General features: G+C 42.2%; 1 long non-coding RNA gene across 1 annotated transcript in view; it reads right to left on the bottom strand.

Moving 5' to 3' along the window:
- Nucleotides 1-331: 331 nt before the first annotated feature.
- The window catches only part of LOC129491730 (uncharacterized), a 30,265-nt gene continuing 16,734 nt past the window's right edge, over nt 332-13,862 (bottom strand). The window contains exon 3 of the long non-coding RNA XR_008660600.2: nt 332-2,205. This is a non-coding gene — a long non-coding RNA (uncharacterized lncRNA). The remainder of the gene's footprint in view (nt 2,206-13,862) is intronic.

Here is a 13,862-nt window from a genome sequence, read left to right on the forward strand (position 1 = left end):
GCACACACACACAATGCGCACACACACAATGCACACACACAATGCGCACACACACACAATGCGCACACACACACACAATGCACACACACACACACAATGCGCACACACATGTGCACACCATGTGCTTTCCAACAGCTCCTCTTGTCAAATTGGGATGATAATTGCACTTGTGAAGATGAAAAACTGTAATGAATATAAAGTGTTTCAAGCTGGGCTGGGGCATAGAAAGTGCCTGATGAGTGTTAGTTATTATTATTGTTGTTATAGTATCATTTTATTACTCTTTTGTAGTATGTTTTTTTCATTGTTTAATTATGCAATGACTACATAATGAGGAAAAGTTGCTCATTTTATTCTGACTGTCTCCTTGACCCACTTTCATTTGCATTCAGTCCCATCATATTTGACACACATTTGGAGTGGCTGGGGTGGCATTCACCCCACCAGAGTCTTACACGCTCAGGTGTTCATGCGCTTCCTCATTTACATACGTAATGACTTTCTTGTCCACCTACACAGCCAGCGCTGTGGTAGAGGCTGGAAAAACCAGCTTGAACAGTTCCCCTCCTGCCCATGAGCAGCTTCCGGTGGGCACACCCCCGGGGAGTGACAATGGGATTGTTCATCGCCAATGGGAAGGTGACCTCAGGGCCACGATCATGGGAGGTTGTGAGGAGGATGACGGCTGGGCGGCCCCTCAGAGGCAGCAGCCTGTGCTGAGGTACAGAGGCCAAGGAGGAGCAGCTGGACTTCAGACCCATGAAACAGGTGCAGTGACGGGGCTGCAGCCACGGGGCTGCAGCGGGAAGAGGAGGCTGATCGTGGCGTGGGCGGCAGCAGGAGGAAGCCCTGCAAGGCGGGGCTTGGTTTCCCAGCAGTGCTTCCAGGAAACAGGACCAAGCCCAGTCCACGGGCCCGCGCTTATCTGGAAGCTGAATTTTTGCCCAATGAACTAATGCCAAGAATCAGAGAGAAAATCATCCATTCATGGCATCTCTCTCCTGTGGTGACAGAGGTTTAACGGCAGGTACTCCCTACTCACCTTTCGTGAGAGGAGCTGATCCCCACAGTCAGGAAGTGAGCCTGAGCCACAGAGATGAAGGAAGTCCCTTAAAAAAGGATAAATGACTTTGTAGGGAAAGAATGTCAGAAACCAGAGGCTATGCTGGCTTAATTCTTGTCATTAAGAAATGAGTTAGCAAACCAGTTCCTTAAACATTTAGATTATTGTGGGAAAAGAAACCATTAGGGGGTTGGAGGGAAATGGGAAGTGCTAGTAAGATACAGTATTTGCTGGCCAGGCGCGGTGGCTCACGCCTGTAGTCCCAGCACTTTGGGAGGCCGAGGCCGAGGTGGGCGGATCACGAGGTCAGGAGATCAAAACCATCCTGGCCAACATGGTGAAACCCTGTCACTGCTAAAAATACAAAAATTAGCCAGGCGTGGTGGCGCGCGCCTGTAGTACCAGCTAGCTACTTGGGAGGCTGAGGCAGGAGAATTGCTTGAACCCGGGAGGTGGAAGTTGCAGTGAGCGGAGATCACACCATTGCACTCCAGCCTGGGTGACAAAGCGAGACTCTGTCACAAAAAAAAAAAAAAAAAGGTATAGTATTTGTTGCTAGGGATGATAGAAATGTTCCAAAATTGATTGTGGTGAGAGTTGGAGAACTCTGAGTACACCGATCACTGTTGGATTGCACACTTTAAATGGGTGAATTATTTGGTACAAGAATGATCCCAGCTACGCCATTACTAGAGAACAGGATGTCAGGTGTTTTCCCTGGTGGCCCCCCCGAGGCTGCAGTGACATGTAAGAGGCACCAGTCAGGTTTCTGCTCCTCTCACGGCTCTTGGGGCCACATGATCTTGGTGTGTCCTCCCTTTCCTTCCACTACAGAGGATCGACGATTCCTCCGCATGCAACCACAGAACCCAAGAGAAGGCATCTGTGGATAGGACCATCACGGTTGTGCAGGAAGGGGTACGTGGACCACGAGAGGCCGTCAGGGTCCTCTTCAGGATTCTTCAGATTGAAGCCCAAAGGGAAGACGTTCTCTTCATGGATCATAAGCTGGGAGCCAGCAGATCTGCTACCCAGAGCAGGGAGAAACTCCGTCTGTGTTCCCCATCACTCCTGGGGTCACTCGACCATATTCTCCCTCCTCTTTTTTTAATGTAAGCTAGTGCGAATGGAGTTTCTGTCACCTGCAACCAAAAAGTCATGAGAAAGGTAGTATCATGATGGGCAAAGACCGAATCCAAAGCCAGTGTAACACTGGACTTCAAGGTGTCTCACTTGTCAATTTCTGACTTCAAAACTTATTTATTTACTTATTTGTTTATTTTTTTGACAAAGTCTGACTCTGTAGCCCAGGCTGGAATGCAGTGAGGTGATCTTGGCTCACTGCAACCTCTGCCTCCCAGGTTCAAGCAAGTCTCCTGTCTCAGCCTCCCAAGTAGCTAGGATTACAGGCACATGCCACCACGCCAAGCTAATTTTGTATTTTTAGTAGAGACGGCGTTTCACCATGTTGGTCAGGCTGGTCTTGAACTCCTGACCTCAAGTGATCCACTCGCCTTGGCCTCCCCAAGTGCTGGGATTACAGGCATGGGCCACTGCACCTGGCTCAAAACTTTTAATATAGCAAACTTTCATGTACTGGGAAACTACATTCTGCATTTATTATTTTGATACATTTAAAAATGTTGTTGTAATTGAGAAGTATGTTTTCGAAAACCACAAACAATAACAATATGAAGCCATGAGTAGGCTGAGCAGTGAGGTGGAAACAGCTGAAGCATGGATAGAAAAGTCCAAAGATCAGATTGAGGAATTCTCCCATAAGGCAAAAGGAAAGGATAGAGACAGAAAATAGAAAAGAAAAGCTAAGGGAAACGAGGATAGAAATGCCAACATTCAGTGCCAGGTGTGGTGACTCACGCTTGTAATCCCAGTTACTCAGGAGGGTGAGGCAGGAGAATCACTTGAACCAGGGAGGCGGAGGCTGCAGTGAACCTAGACTGTGCCACTGCACTCCAGCCTGAGCAACAGAGTGAGACTCCGTCTCAAAAAACAAAACAAACAGACAAAAAAAAAAAAAAAAAAGAAGTGCCAACATCGGGATGATAGGAATCCCAGAAAGAGTGACAAAATCCGAGAGGAGAAAATTTTTAAAACTAATGAAGATAGATTTCTGAGGAGAAAAAAAGGCTGATAGTATAAAAAAGACAGGACAGGGGGGAAGGAAAAACCCACACCTAGACATACTGTAGTTAATTTAATATAATCGAATACAAAGAAAATATTCCAAGAGCTTCCATAAGTAAAGAGCAGCTCACCTGCAAAGGAACAAGACCCAGACTGCCATTCAATTTCCCAACAGCGACACTGAATGGGAAACAGTACAGCCATGTATATATATATATATATATATATTTTTTTTTTTTTTTTTTTTTTTTGAGACAGAGTCTCGCTCTGTTGCCCAGGCTGGAGTGCAGTGGTGCGATCTCGACTCACTGCAAGCTCCGCCTCCTGGGTTCATGCCATACTCCTGCCTCAGTCTCCAGAGTAGCTGGGACTATAGGCGCCCGCCACCACGCCTGGCTAATTTTTTCTTGTATTTTTAGTAGAGACGGGGTTTCACCGTGTTAGCCAGGATGGTCTCGATCTCCTGACCTCGTGATCCACCTGCCTCTGCTTCCCAAAGTGCTGGGATTACGGGGGTGAGCCACCGTGCCTGGCCATAGAGCCATATTTTTAAATAATTGAAGGAAAAGAAATTTGAACCTAGAATATTATTTCTAGACAAACTCATTCGAATTGGAAGGTATAATAAAAGTACTCTCTCACATAGCTCTCAAATGGTTTGCCATACAAAGACTCATTTTTTGTGAGAAAACATTTTGAGGGAAAGCAATAAAAATAAGAGAAGCACAGCAGGTGCGGCGGCTCACAGCCGTCATCCCAGCACTTTGGGAAGCTGAGGCAGGTGGATCACTTGACCCTAGGAGTTTGAGACCAGCCTGGGCAACATGATGAAACACCATCTCCATAAAAAATGAAAAATAATCAGCTAGGCGTGGTGGTGTGTACCTGTAGTCCCAGCTACCTGGGAGGCTGAGGCAGGAGGATCAACCAAGCCTGGGAGGTGGAGACTACAGTGAGCTTTAATTGTGCTGCTGCGATCCAGCCTAGGCTGCAGTAGAATAAGATCCTGTCTCAAAAAAAAAAAAAAAAAAAAGAAGCAAGAAACAGATCCCTGAAAATTGCTTAAGAGATAGAGAATTAATGAAAACCAAATCCTTTGGTAATATTCATTATTCAAGCAAACCCAGAATTTAAATTCTGGGCAGTATCAAAAGATTAAAGGCAGATGACAATATGATAAAGTACTTTTCCTTTTGGGAGAAAAATGCAGATATTAATAAGTTCAAGAAGTCAATAGGGATAAGTAAACATGAGACTCTAGGGATAAGGATAATAAGTATAAAAACAACGTCTAAACCAGCAGAAGAAAACTTGACCTATACAATCCAAATCAGGAACAAAAACAAAAAGGGAGAAATGAGAAGTTCAGTAAGTTAAAAATATAATAAGCTACCAGAAGTAAGTTTTTAAAATATGAATAAATATAAGTATAAATAGATTAAATCCACCAACTAAAAGACAGATACTGTCAACCTGGAGTTAAAAACAAGAATATTAAAGAAACACCTGGAAGACAAAATGAAAAAAATGTTAAAAAGAAAAGGAATGAAAGTTTATATTAAGCAACTATGAACCTAAAGAAAGTTGGTGTAGTAATCTTAATATCGGACAAAAGAGAATATAAGGCTAAAAAATACCACGAGGCCAAAGGATGACATTATATACTGATGAAGGCAGCCAGGGAGCTGGAAGTGATGTCCTTCATGAACGTCAGTGACAGCCTCAACACACACCGAGCCACGGGCGACAGTACGGCAGGGAGAAATAGTTAAATCAATAATTGTAGTTGGAGACGTTAGTACATCTTTTTCAGAAATGGACAGAGCAAGAAGACAAAAGCTCAGCATGGATGTCAAAGATCCAAACAATATGATGAATACGCCCGAGCTATTAGAGATAAGAACTCCAGACCTAAGAGAGTGCACGTGTTTGTGAACACACATGCGAGACACTGGCAGAAACAGGCCATGCGTTAGGCCACAAAGGATCATTATCGTTCAGATTAGGCTCTCTAACAATACTGCAACAAGAAGAAATTTCTAAAACAGTGACGGTTTTTTAAAAGTCCCTTTGCTTGGAAACAACAAAACAGCAAAACATACTACTAAATAACTCTTGAATTAAAAAGAAAGTTAATTAATGTTTAAAACTAGGTGATAATGAAACCACTATACAATAAAAAAAGTGAGACATCATAAAAACAGTGCTTAGGAGGGATGGAATTGCTAGCCTCGAATACATTTATGAGGAAATGAAATTGCACTTAAATAAGCCAATTATTCCATTTAAGAAGCTGAAAAGGGAACAACACAGCAAAACTAAATAAAAGAGAAAACAATGAAAATGAAGATGTAATTCAACGATACAGGCAACAAAAATACTAGAGGAGATTTAAAAAGCAAAGGCTGGTTATCGGAACAAATTAATGGGAGAGATTTCCAGCCAGACAGAAGAAGACAGGAAGAGAGATGACCCAGAGCTCAAGATGCACAAGGAAATAGGGGGATGTCTTCGGGCCCAAGGTATTAAAAAGGCCACTGTGAACAACTGCTAATAACTTTGAAAAGCCATATAAAGAAAAAAATGCCAAATTTCACACGGGGAGAAACATGGGAAATAAATAGACCAAAAGGTGTTTAAATAATTGAAATGAGCATTAAAGATCTCCCCTTTTCAAAACATCTCAGCCACAGATAGCTTTACAAGGGAATGCTACCAAACAGTACAGCTCTTACGCGATGTACTTTACATGCCAAAAACTTCACCCACGTAATGCGTACCACTCAACGGCTTTTGTATATTTTGAGTTGTGCAACGTTAGCAGTCACTTCCCATTTCCCTCCCCAACCTCTCCTCCCCACCCCAACCTTGCACAACCACTAATGACTTTTTGTGTCAACAGATTTGTCTATTGTGAACATTTCAGACAAATAGTATCATACTTTATTTGTGTGTGTGTGTGTGTGTGTTTAAGAGACAGGGTCTCACTCTGTCACCCAGGCTGGAGTGCAGTGGTGCAATCATAGCTCACTGCAACATCAAACTCCCAGGCTCAAGTGATCTTCCCACTTCAGCCTCCTGAGTAGCTGGGACTACAGGTGTGTGCCACCATGTGTGGTTAATTTTTAAATTTTTTGTATGGACAAGGTGTCATTATGTTACCCAGGCTGGTTTCAAACTGCTGGCCTTAAGCAATTCTCCCTCTTCCGTGTCCCAAAGTGTTGGGATTACCAGTGTGACCCACCACGCTGAGCACAACGTGGGTCCTTTGTGTCTGGCTTCTACCACTTGGTGCAGTGTCTTCAAGGCCAAGTAGCATTCCATCATGTGGATACCCCACGTTATGGGTTCATTCCCCATTCATTGGGTGATGGACATTTGGATTCTTTTCACCCTTTGGCTATTATGAACAATGCTGTTATGAATATTTGTGTATAAATTTTTGTGTGGACTTTTTTTTTTAATTTCTCTTTAGTATGTACCTAGGAATACAATCGCTGGGTCATCTAATAACTCTATGTTTAACATTTTGAGAAACTGCTGATGTGTTTTCCAAATTGGCTGCACCATTTTTATCCCTACCAAAAACATATGTGTGTTCCAATTTCGTCACATCCTTGCCAGCACTCATTACTGTCTATTTCTTTCATCAAAGCCATTCTGGCAGGTATAAAGTAGTATTTCATTATGGTGGGGTTTTTTTGCTTTGTTTTTGTTTTTGTTTTTAAGTCAGGGTCTCACTGCTGCCCAGGCTGGAGTGCAGTGGCTCAGTGAGAGCTCACTGCAGCTTTAAACTCCTGGGCTCAAGCCATCCTCTCTCCTTAGTCTCCCGAGTAGCTGGGATTATAGGTGCAAAACCCCACGTCCAGCTAATTCATTATAGTTTTTATTTGCATTTCTCTAGTGACTAATAATGGTCAGCTTCTTTTCATGTACTTGTTGGGTGTTGATACATCTACCTTAAATAAATGTCTTTGTAAATCCTTTGCCCATGTTTAAATTGGTTGTCTTTCTACTATTGAGTTGTAAGTGTTCACTATATGTTTTTGTTTGTTTGTTTGTTTTTGAGATGGAGTCTCACTCTGTCGTCCAGGCTGGAGTGCAGTGGCGCAATTTCAGCTTACTGCAACCTCCGCCTCCCGGGTTCAAGGGATTCTCTTGCCTCAGCCTCCTGAGTAGCTGGGACTACAGGCATGTGCCACCACGCCTGACTAATTTTTTGTATTTTTAGCAGAGACAGGGTTTCACCGTGTTAGCCAGGATGGTCTCGATCTCCTGACCTAATGATCCACCCGCCTTGGCTTCCCAAAGTGCTGGGATTACAGGCATGAGCCACGGCGCCTGGCCCAGCTCTATGTTTTGGATACAATTCACTTATCAAATATGTGATTTACCAATATGTTCTCCCAGTCTGTGTGTTGTCTTTTCATTTTTAGGATGGCATCTTTTTTGGAGTACTGAATTTTTTTTATTTTGATAAAGTCCAATATATCAATCTCTCTTTGGTCACTTGTGATATTGGTGTTGTAGCTGAGAAATCAGTGCCTAACCCAACATCACAAAGATTTATTTCTGCTTTCTCTGAAGAGTTTTATAGGTTTAGCTTTCATATTTATTTAGGTCTGTGACCCACTTTGAGTTAACTCTTGTGTATAGTGTGAGATAGGGGTCTAATTTCATTCTTTTCCCTGCGAATGTCCAGTTGTCTCCTCACCATTTGTTGAAAAAATTATTCTTTCCCCACTGAAGTATATTAACTCTTTGGTAAAAAATCAATTGACTGTAAATGTTAAGTTTTGTTTTTGGACTGTCAATTCTATTCCATTTATCCATGTGTCTTTCCTTATGCCAGTACCACACTGTATTGACTACCTTAGCCTTGTAGTAAGTTTTAAAATCAGAAATAGGAGTCTTCCAACTTTGTTCTTTTTCAAGATTGTTTTGACTATTCTGGGTCCCTTTCATTTTCATACAAATTTTAAGATCAGCTTGCCAATTTCTGCAAAAAGTCAGCCAGTATCCTGAGAGGGATTGCAGTAAATCTGTGGGTGACTTTTGAGAGTATTTCCATTTTAACATCAAGTCTTTCTGTCCCTGGACATAGGGTGTCTTACCATATTTTTAGGTCTTTTAAAATTTATTTTCAACAATAATTTGTAGTTTTCAATGTACATGTCTTGCACTTTCATTTTTAAATGTATTCCTAAGTATGTTATTCTCATTGAGGCCTTTGTAAATGGTATTGTTTTAAATTTAATTTTCAGATTGCCTGTTGCTTGTATATAGAAACACAATTGATTTTGTACATTGATCTTATATCCCACAACATTGCTGAATTTGTTTATTAGTTCTAATCGTGTTTTCATGGTCTGCCAAACTTTTAAGAAATAGTTGTCTTCTCCTGTAGAATTTTTATTAGAATATATAAACTTAACAAAAAAGTGCCTAGCTAATTTATATGAAGCTAGTGTTATCTTGATTTCAAAACAAGATAAAGGCAATGTAAAAAGAGAAAGTACAGTTTCAAAAATCCTACATATAGAGTAATATTAATCAAGAGATTACAATATTATATCTTAAAAAGAATAAATCATTCCCAAGAAGGGCTATTCCAGGAGTGCAAAGATGGATGAATATCAGAAAAGTAATCAATGCCTTTCTCCAATTAACTGATTGTGACAAAAAAATTTAGATGATCTTCTCAAAAAGTCAACAATGCAAGAAAAGGTATTGAAGAAGGTCAATGCTCATTTATGAATTGAAAATAAAAGACATCTCAGAAACCTAGATCATAGAAGAAATTTACTTAACTCAGCAAAGTTTCAGATAAAAACTCTGAAGCATTTAAACATAAACAAACAACTTTAGGTTTGTTCTCTTTAAGCTGAGGTCCCCCATCCCTCCATGTAGACATGATAGTGGGTATATAAGAATACTTTCTGGCATAATATAAGAATATAAGAATACCCACTATCATGTCTACATTTTAATGTAATCATAGCAGCCTTGGTCAATACTATAATGAAAGAAAATAAAAATAAGTGTTAGTGGGAGGAAAGTAATAAGACCTAATTGCACTTGTATGACTGGCCATCTAAAACTCAAGTATACTAGATATCAGTACAAGGTAGAAGCTTTAATTATGTTGTGAAATATAAAATAAAATAGTATTTCTCTATACTTGCCATGTACAACCCAAAATGAAAAGTTTAAAAGTAAAATTAATAATGAGAATGACAATTCTTGAAGAAGAGTGCATCCTTGAAGCTACATCTTGGCTTCTAAATACCATTCTTCCATTAAAGGAACAGGGGCTTCTTAGGGAAAGGGCTGGTTCCAGGGCTGGGTAGGTGGAGCCCAAGAGGGGCTGGAACAGGTCGTAGTGCCAGAAAGTAGGGAAGTGCTCAGAGAATAACAAGGGCACATCAAAGGGTGCCGGAGCCCTCTCACATGGCCAAACCTGGACCAATTTCAGAAACTGCCATTTAATAAATAATGGCAGTAATGGATTATTTCTCATCCAATAACATTAATATCCATGCCTTCCTACCAATATAAAATATAATTGAATACATAATGGAGGAGAATCCACAGCTCTTCCTTATAGTAGAATCCCAATTAATGAATACAGAGGACATGATAGCTGCATCAAGTCCCCATTTTGCAAACACTACTGTAATAATTGTTGCAGGCAAGAAATCATCAACCAGTGCTAAATTAGCGGGCAAAAGTATAATGAGATACAGGATATTTATTTAAACACAAAGTATCTCTCCAGAGAAAATGGGCATTAATTTAAAAGAAACGTGGCAGACATAACCCTAACCAACTGATCGAACTAGATGACAGATGTCAAAATTATGTTCTCCTTAAATGATGCCCAGAGCAGGACATAGAATCACATATATGTATGCTTCCCAGATTTGCCAAAGGAAAATACAGAAAGCCTAGTTAAATCTGAATTTCAGATGAACAGTGAATACATTTTTGGTATGAGTATGTCTCATGTGATACCTGGGCGTTCACTATTTTACTGGTCAAGCATAGTTATGCGGTGATCTTGTCAAGAATGTACAACCTGAATTTAATCATGAAGAAACATCAGAAAAACCCCCAAAGGGAGACATCCTACAAAATAACAGGCCAGCCATTGTTTCTTCAGTTAGTATATCTGTCGATGGTGTTAATTTCATGAAAGGCAAAGAAACACCGAGAAAGCATCCCAGATGGAGAAGCCATGACCACTAAGGGCAATGTGTGGTCCTGGATCGGGTCTGGGACCAGAAGAAGGTATGAATGGGACAGCTGGTGAAATGTGAACGCTGCCTGTGGATTCGTGAAGAGCATCGCATCAGCACTGATGTCTTGATTTTGATCCCTAAGCTGCATTTAAGCCGGTGACATCTGGGGAAGCTGGGTGAAGGGCATATGAGAAACTTTTTTGCTCTACTTTTGTAACTTTTTAGTAAGGTTGGAAATTATTTCAAAATGCAAAGTTAAAAAGTAAAAAAAGAATAAAGAGGTAAATGATCTGAACAAATCCCATCTTGCATGGGATAACTTAGTTTTCTCAATGGCTTCAATTGTCCTCAAATTAGTCTACAAATTCAGTGCAATATCAATCAACATTCAAGTCGGATTCACTTAAGGAACTTATGAAAAAAATCAGTGTTCACAAAATAGTAAGTCAACCCAAAAGAATCGTCATGAGGGGGTTTTCTCTGCCAAATATTACGTAAAATCCCAAATCAAATCCCAAATCAATCTTGGATTGTTATTGTGATTGCTACAAGAACCAAAGGTCAGGCCGGGCGCGGTGGTTCACACCTGTAATCCCAGCACTTTGGGAGGCCAAGGCGGGCGGATCACGAGGTCAGGAGATCGAGACCATCCTGGCTAACACAGTGAAACCCCGTCTCTACTAAAAATACAAAAAAAATTAGCCGGCCGTGGTGGTGGGCACCTGTAGTCCCAGCTACTCGGGAGGCTGAGGCAGGAGAATGGCGTGAACCCTGGGGGGCGGAGCCTGCAGTGAGCCGAGATCGCGCCACTGCACTCCAGCCTGGGCGACAGCAAGACTCTGTCTCAAAAAAAAAAAAAAACAAAAAAACCAAAGGTCAAATGGGATAGGACAGAGGGCTCAGGGTGGCTTGAGGTTTTCCCACTGCCCAAGGAAGGCTCCTTTATGTAGGATACGTGATCCTGGACCTGCCCGGGTCTGTTTCTGAGTGGGCAGCTGGTGGCACCACCCTGACGCACCACCAGCCATCCGAGGTATGTGAAGCACACACCCACCCCATGACTGAAGGTGTGTTTCAGAGCAGTGCATTTCAGAGCACGCATTTCCACAGAGGCCTCCACAAGGCTGTTCATGGAGCGAGGGTATTTACCTTTGGTAGTAGGAAGTTAGAAGCACCCTGCGTGTCCACTCTGGAAGGACACAGCGGTCATTTTAGAAAGGATCAGTACTGGGGCACTCCTAGCAAGTGACCAGTCATATGTGTACACGCTCAGAAGGGGTGGACCCCAAGGCACAATCCAGAGTGAGTGAACAGGAAGCAAAATAAAATATGTGACACAATACCATTTACACTGATAAAAAACACTCCAACACAAAACCATACACGTTTCCAGAAAACACAGGAACAAAAAGGCACTCAGGAGCACGGCTGCCAGTGTCAGGAGGGGATGGCGGTAAAGGGAAACCAGGAGATGTGTTCATTCGGGAGGAGACCCTGCACAGCCCACTGATGACATCATTCTGACCCGGCCCCTGCCCAAGGACAAAGACCCGCTAATGTGACCCTCTGTACAGGGAGAGTGGAGAGACACGAACCGTCTGGGCATACCACTGATGGTACAGGTTTTGTGACTTCGGACCATGCATCTTTCTGGGAAGCCTCAGCACATGCACACACAGGATTGTCTCAAATCTAAGGATGAACTGCATTCCAGTAAAACTTTAAGAAAAGGTGCCCTTGACTAGGCACAGTAGCTCACGCATGCAATCCCAGCACTTTGGGAGGCCAAGGCAGGTGGATCACCTGAAGTCGGGAGTTCGAGACCAGCCTTACCAACGTGGAGAAATCCTGTCTCCACTAAAACAAAACAAAACAAAACAAAAACAAAATTAGCCAGGCGTGGTGGTGCATCCCTGTAATCCCAGCTACTCGGCAGGCTGAGGAAGGAGAATTGCTTGAACCCGGAAGGCGGAGGTTGCGGTGAGCCGAGATCGCACCATTGCACTCCAGCCTAGGCAACAAGAGAGAAATTCCATTTCAAAAAAAAGAAGAAGAAGAAGAAGAAAAGAAAAGATGCCCTTTAATGTCTAAGAAACGCCCAGTCTGGGGTTCTACCTGTCTCTTGCGAAACCTCGCGGGCTTTGCCCTCTTGCTTACCACAGTAAGCTGCGCTGGAGTGGTACGGATGCAGGCCAGAGCTTCACAGCTGACCTCGCTCACACACACACTCACGGTTTTACCCTTTGTACACACAGGTTGGATGATTTCTTCCGTATACCTGGCTTGATACACATTTACAATTTCTACCACGCTGTCTCGCTCTGCCCGATTACAGGATATTAGTGAAGTTTTCGTTCACCAGCTATTGAAATCTCAAGTGTATAATTAATAGGGGTTGTAAAGGTTTAAATCGATTTCTATCAGTATCTATTAGAGGATGAGCTGTATTAGACAATGCATCGCAGATTTCCCAGGCAAATGAGGGGGACTTTGCTGTCTGAGAAATGTCATTCTGAAGAGAGGTCAGAAGAGTGGAGAGTAAACAGCTTGAGAGAGGCTTAGAGAGCTGCAAGGATGCATTTCCTAGTCCAGAGGATGGTTCTGCCTTTGAGTGAATGACTGAAGGAGACTGTGAGGTCCATTCTTGGAAGAGCCTTGAAGACAGGGGAGTGGAAGAAACAAGCAGAGAGACAGACCCGATGCAGACATCGCTTTCAGATGCTCTTCTGTCTCGGAGCAGCATTAGGTAAAAATGGCTCAAGAAATGCAATGGTATGGATGAACCCAGTGAAATTACATTACAATTATTTTTAATCATTTAAATTCCCTTCTTGTCTCATGCTTTTTATGTTAACATCATGTAGAATTTTGCTGAGGTGTGTTTTCCTAAGGTTTAGAATTCTGGTCAGTCTTTATATGTCAAGATTAATTGCATCGTTATGGGAAGCATACTTGAGACTCAAGTGCGGGGAGACAGAATAAAATAAAATTCTATACCATCCTGTCTCCTGATTTGTGCAGCAGCCTCGTAATTATTTCCAGTAAACCTTTTCCTCCCTACCCTTCTTCCCCTGGTTCATTGTTAGTAATAATGACAGCGTGGAAAACCCCAAACAAAGCTCACCAAAAAAGGAAAAAAAATACAGAAGAATCAGATTCACCCTCAGAGCTCTAAAAAAAAAGAAACAAACAAACAAAACAGAGCAATGCAACATCCTGGGACAACTCTTCCTGCCTCCTCACATAAGGTAGCCTCACCTCGACCCTTCCTGCCTCTCTCCCAAAATCCAATTATTTGTGACAATTAGGAGAACAAATGCAGAGGCGTGCACTTCCTTACTGCTTGCTCCTTGACTTCCGGCAAGGAAGAGCCAACGTATTAGAAGAGATGAGCACGAAGAAAGTAAGGAGGG

This window comes from Symphalangus syndactylus, chromosome 1 (assembly GCF_028878055.3).
Source record: "Symphalangus syndactylus isolate Jambi chromosome 1, NHGRI_mSymSyn1-v2.1_pri, whole genome shotgun sequence".
Classification (NCBI taxonomy): domain Eukaryota; kingdom Metazoa; phylum Chordata; class Mammalia; order Primates; family Hylobatidae; genus Symphalangus; species Symphalangus syndactylus.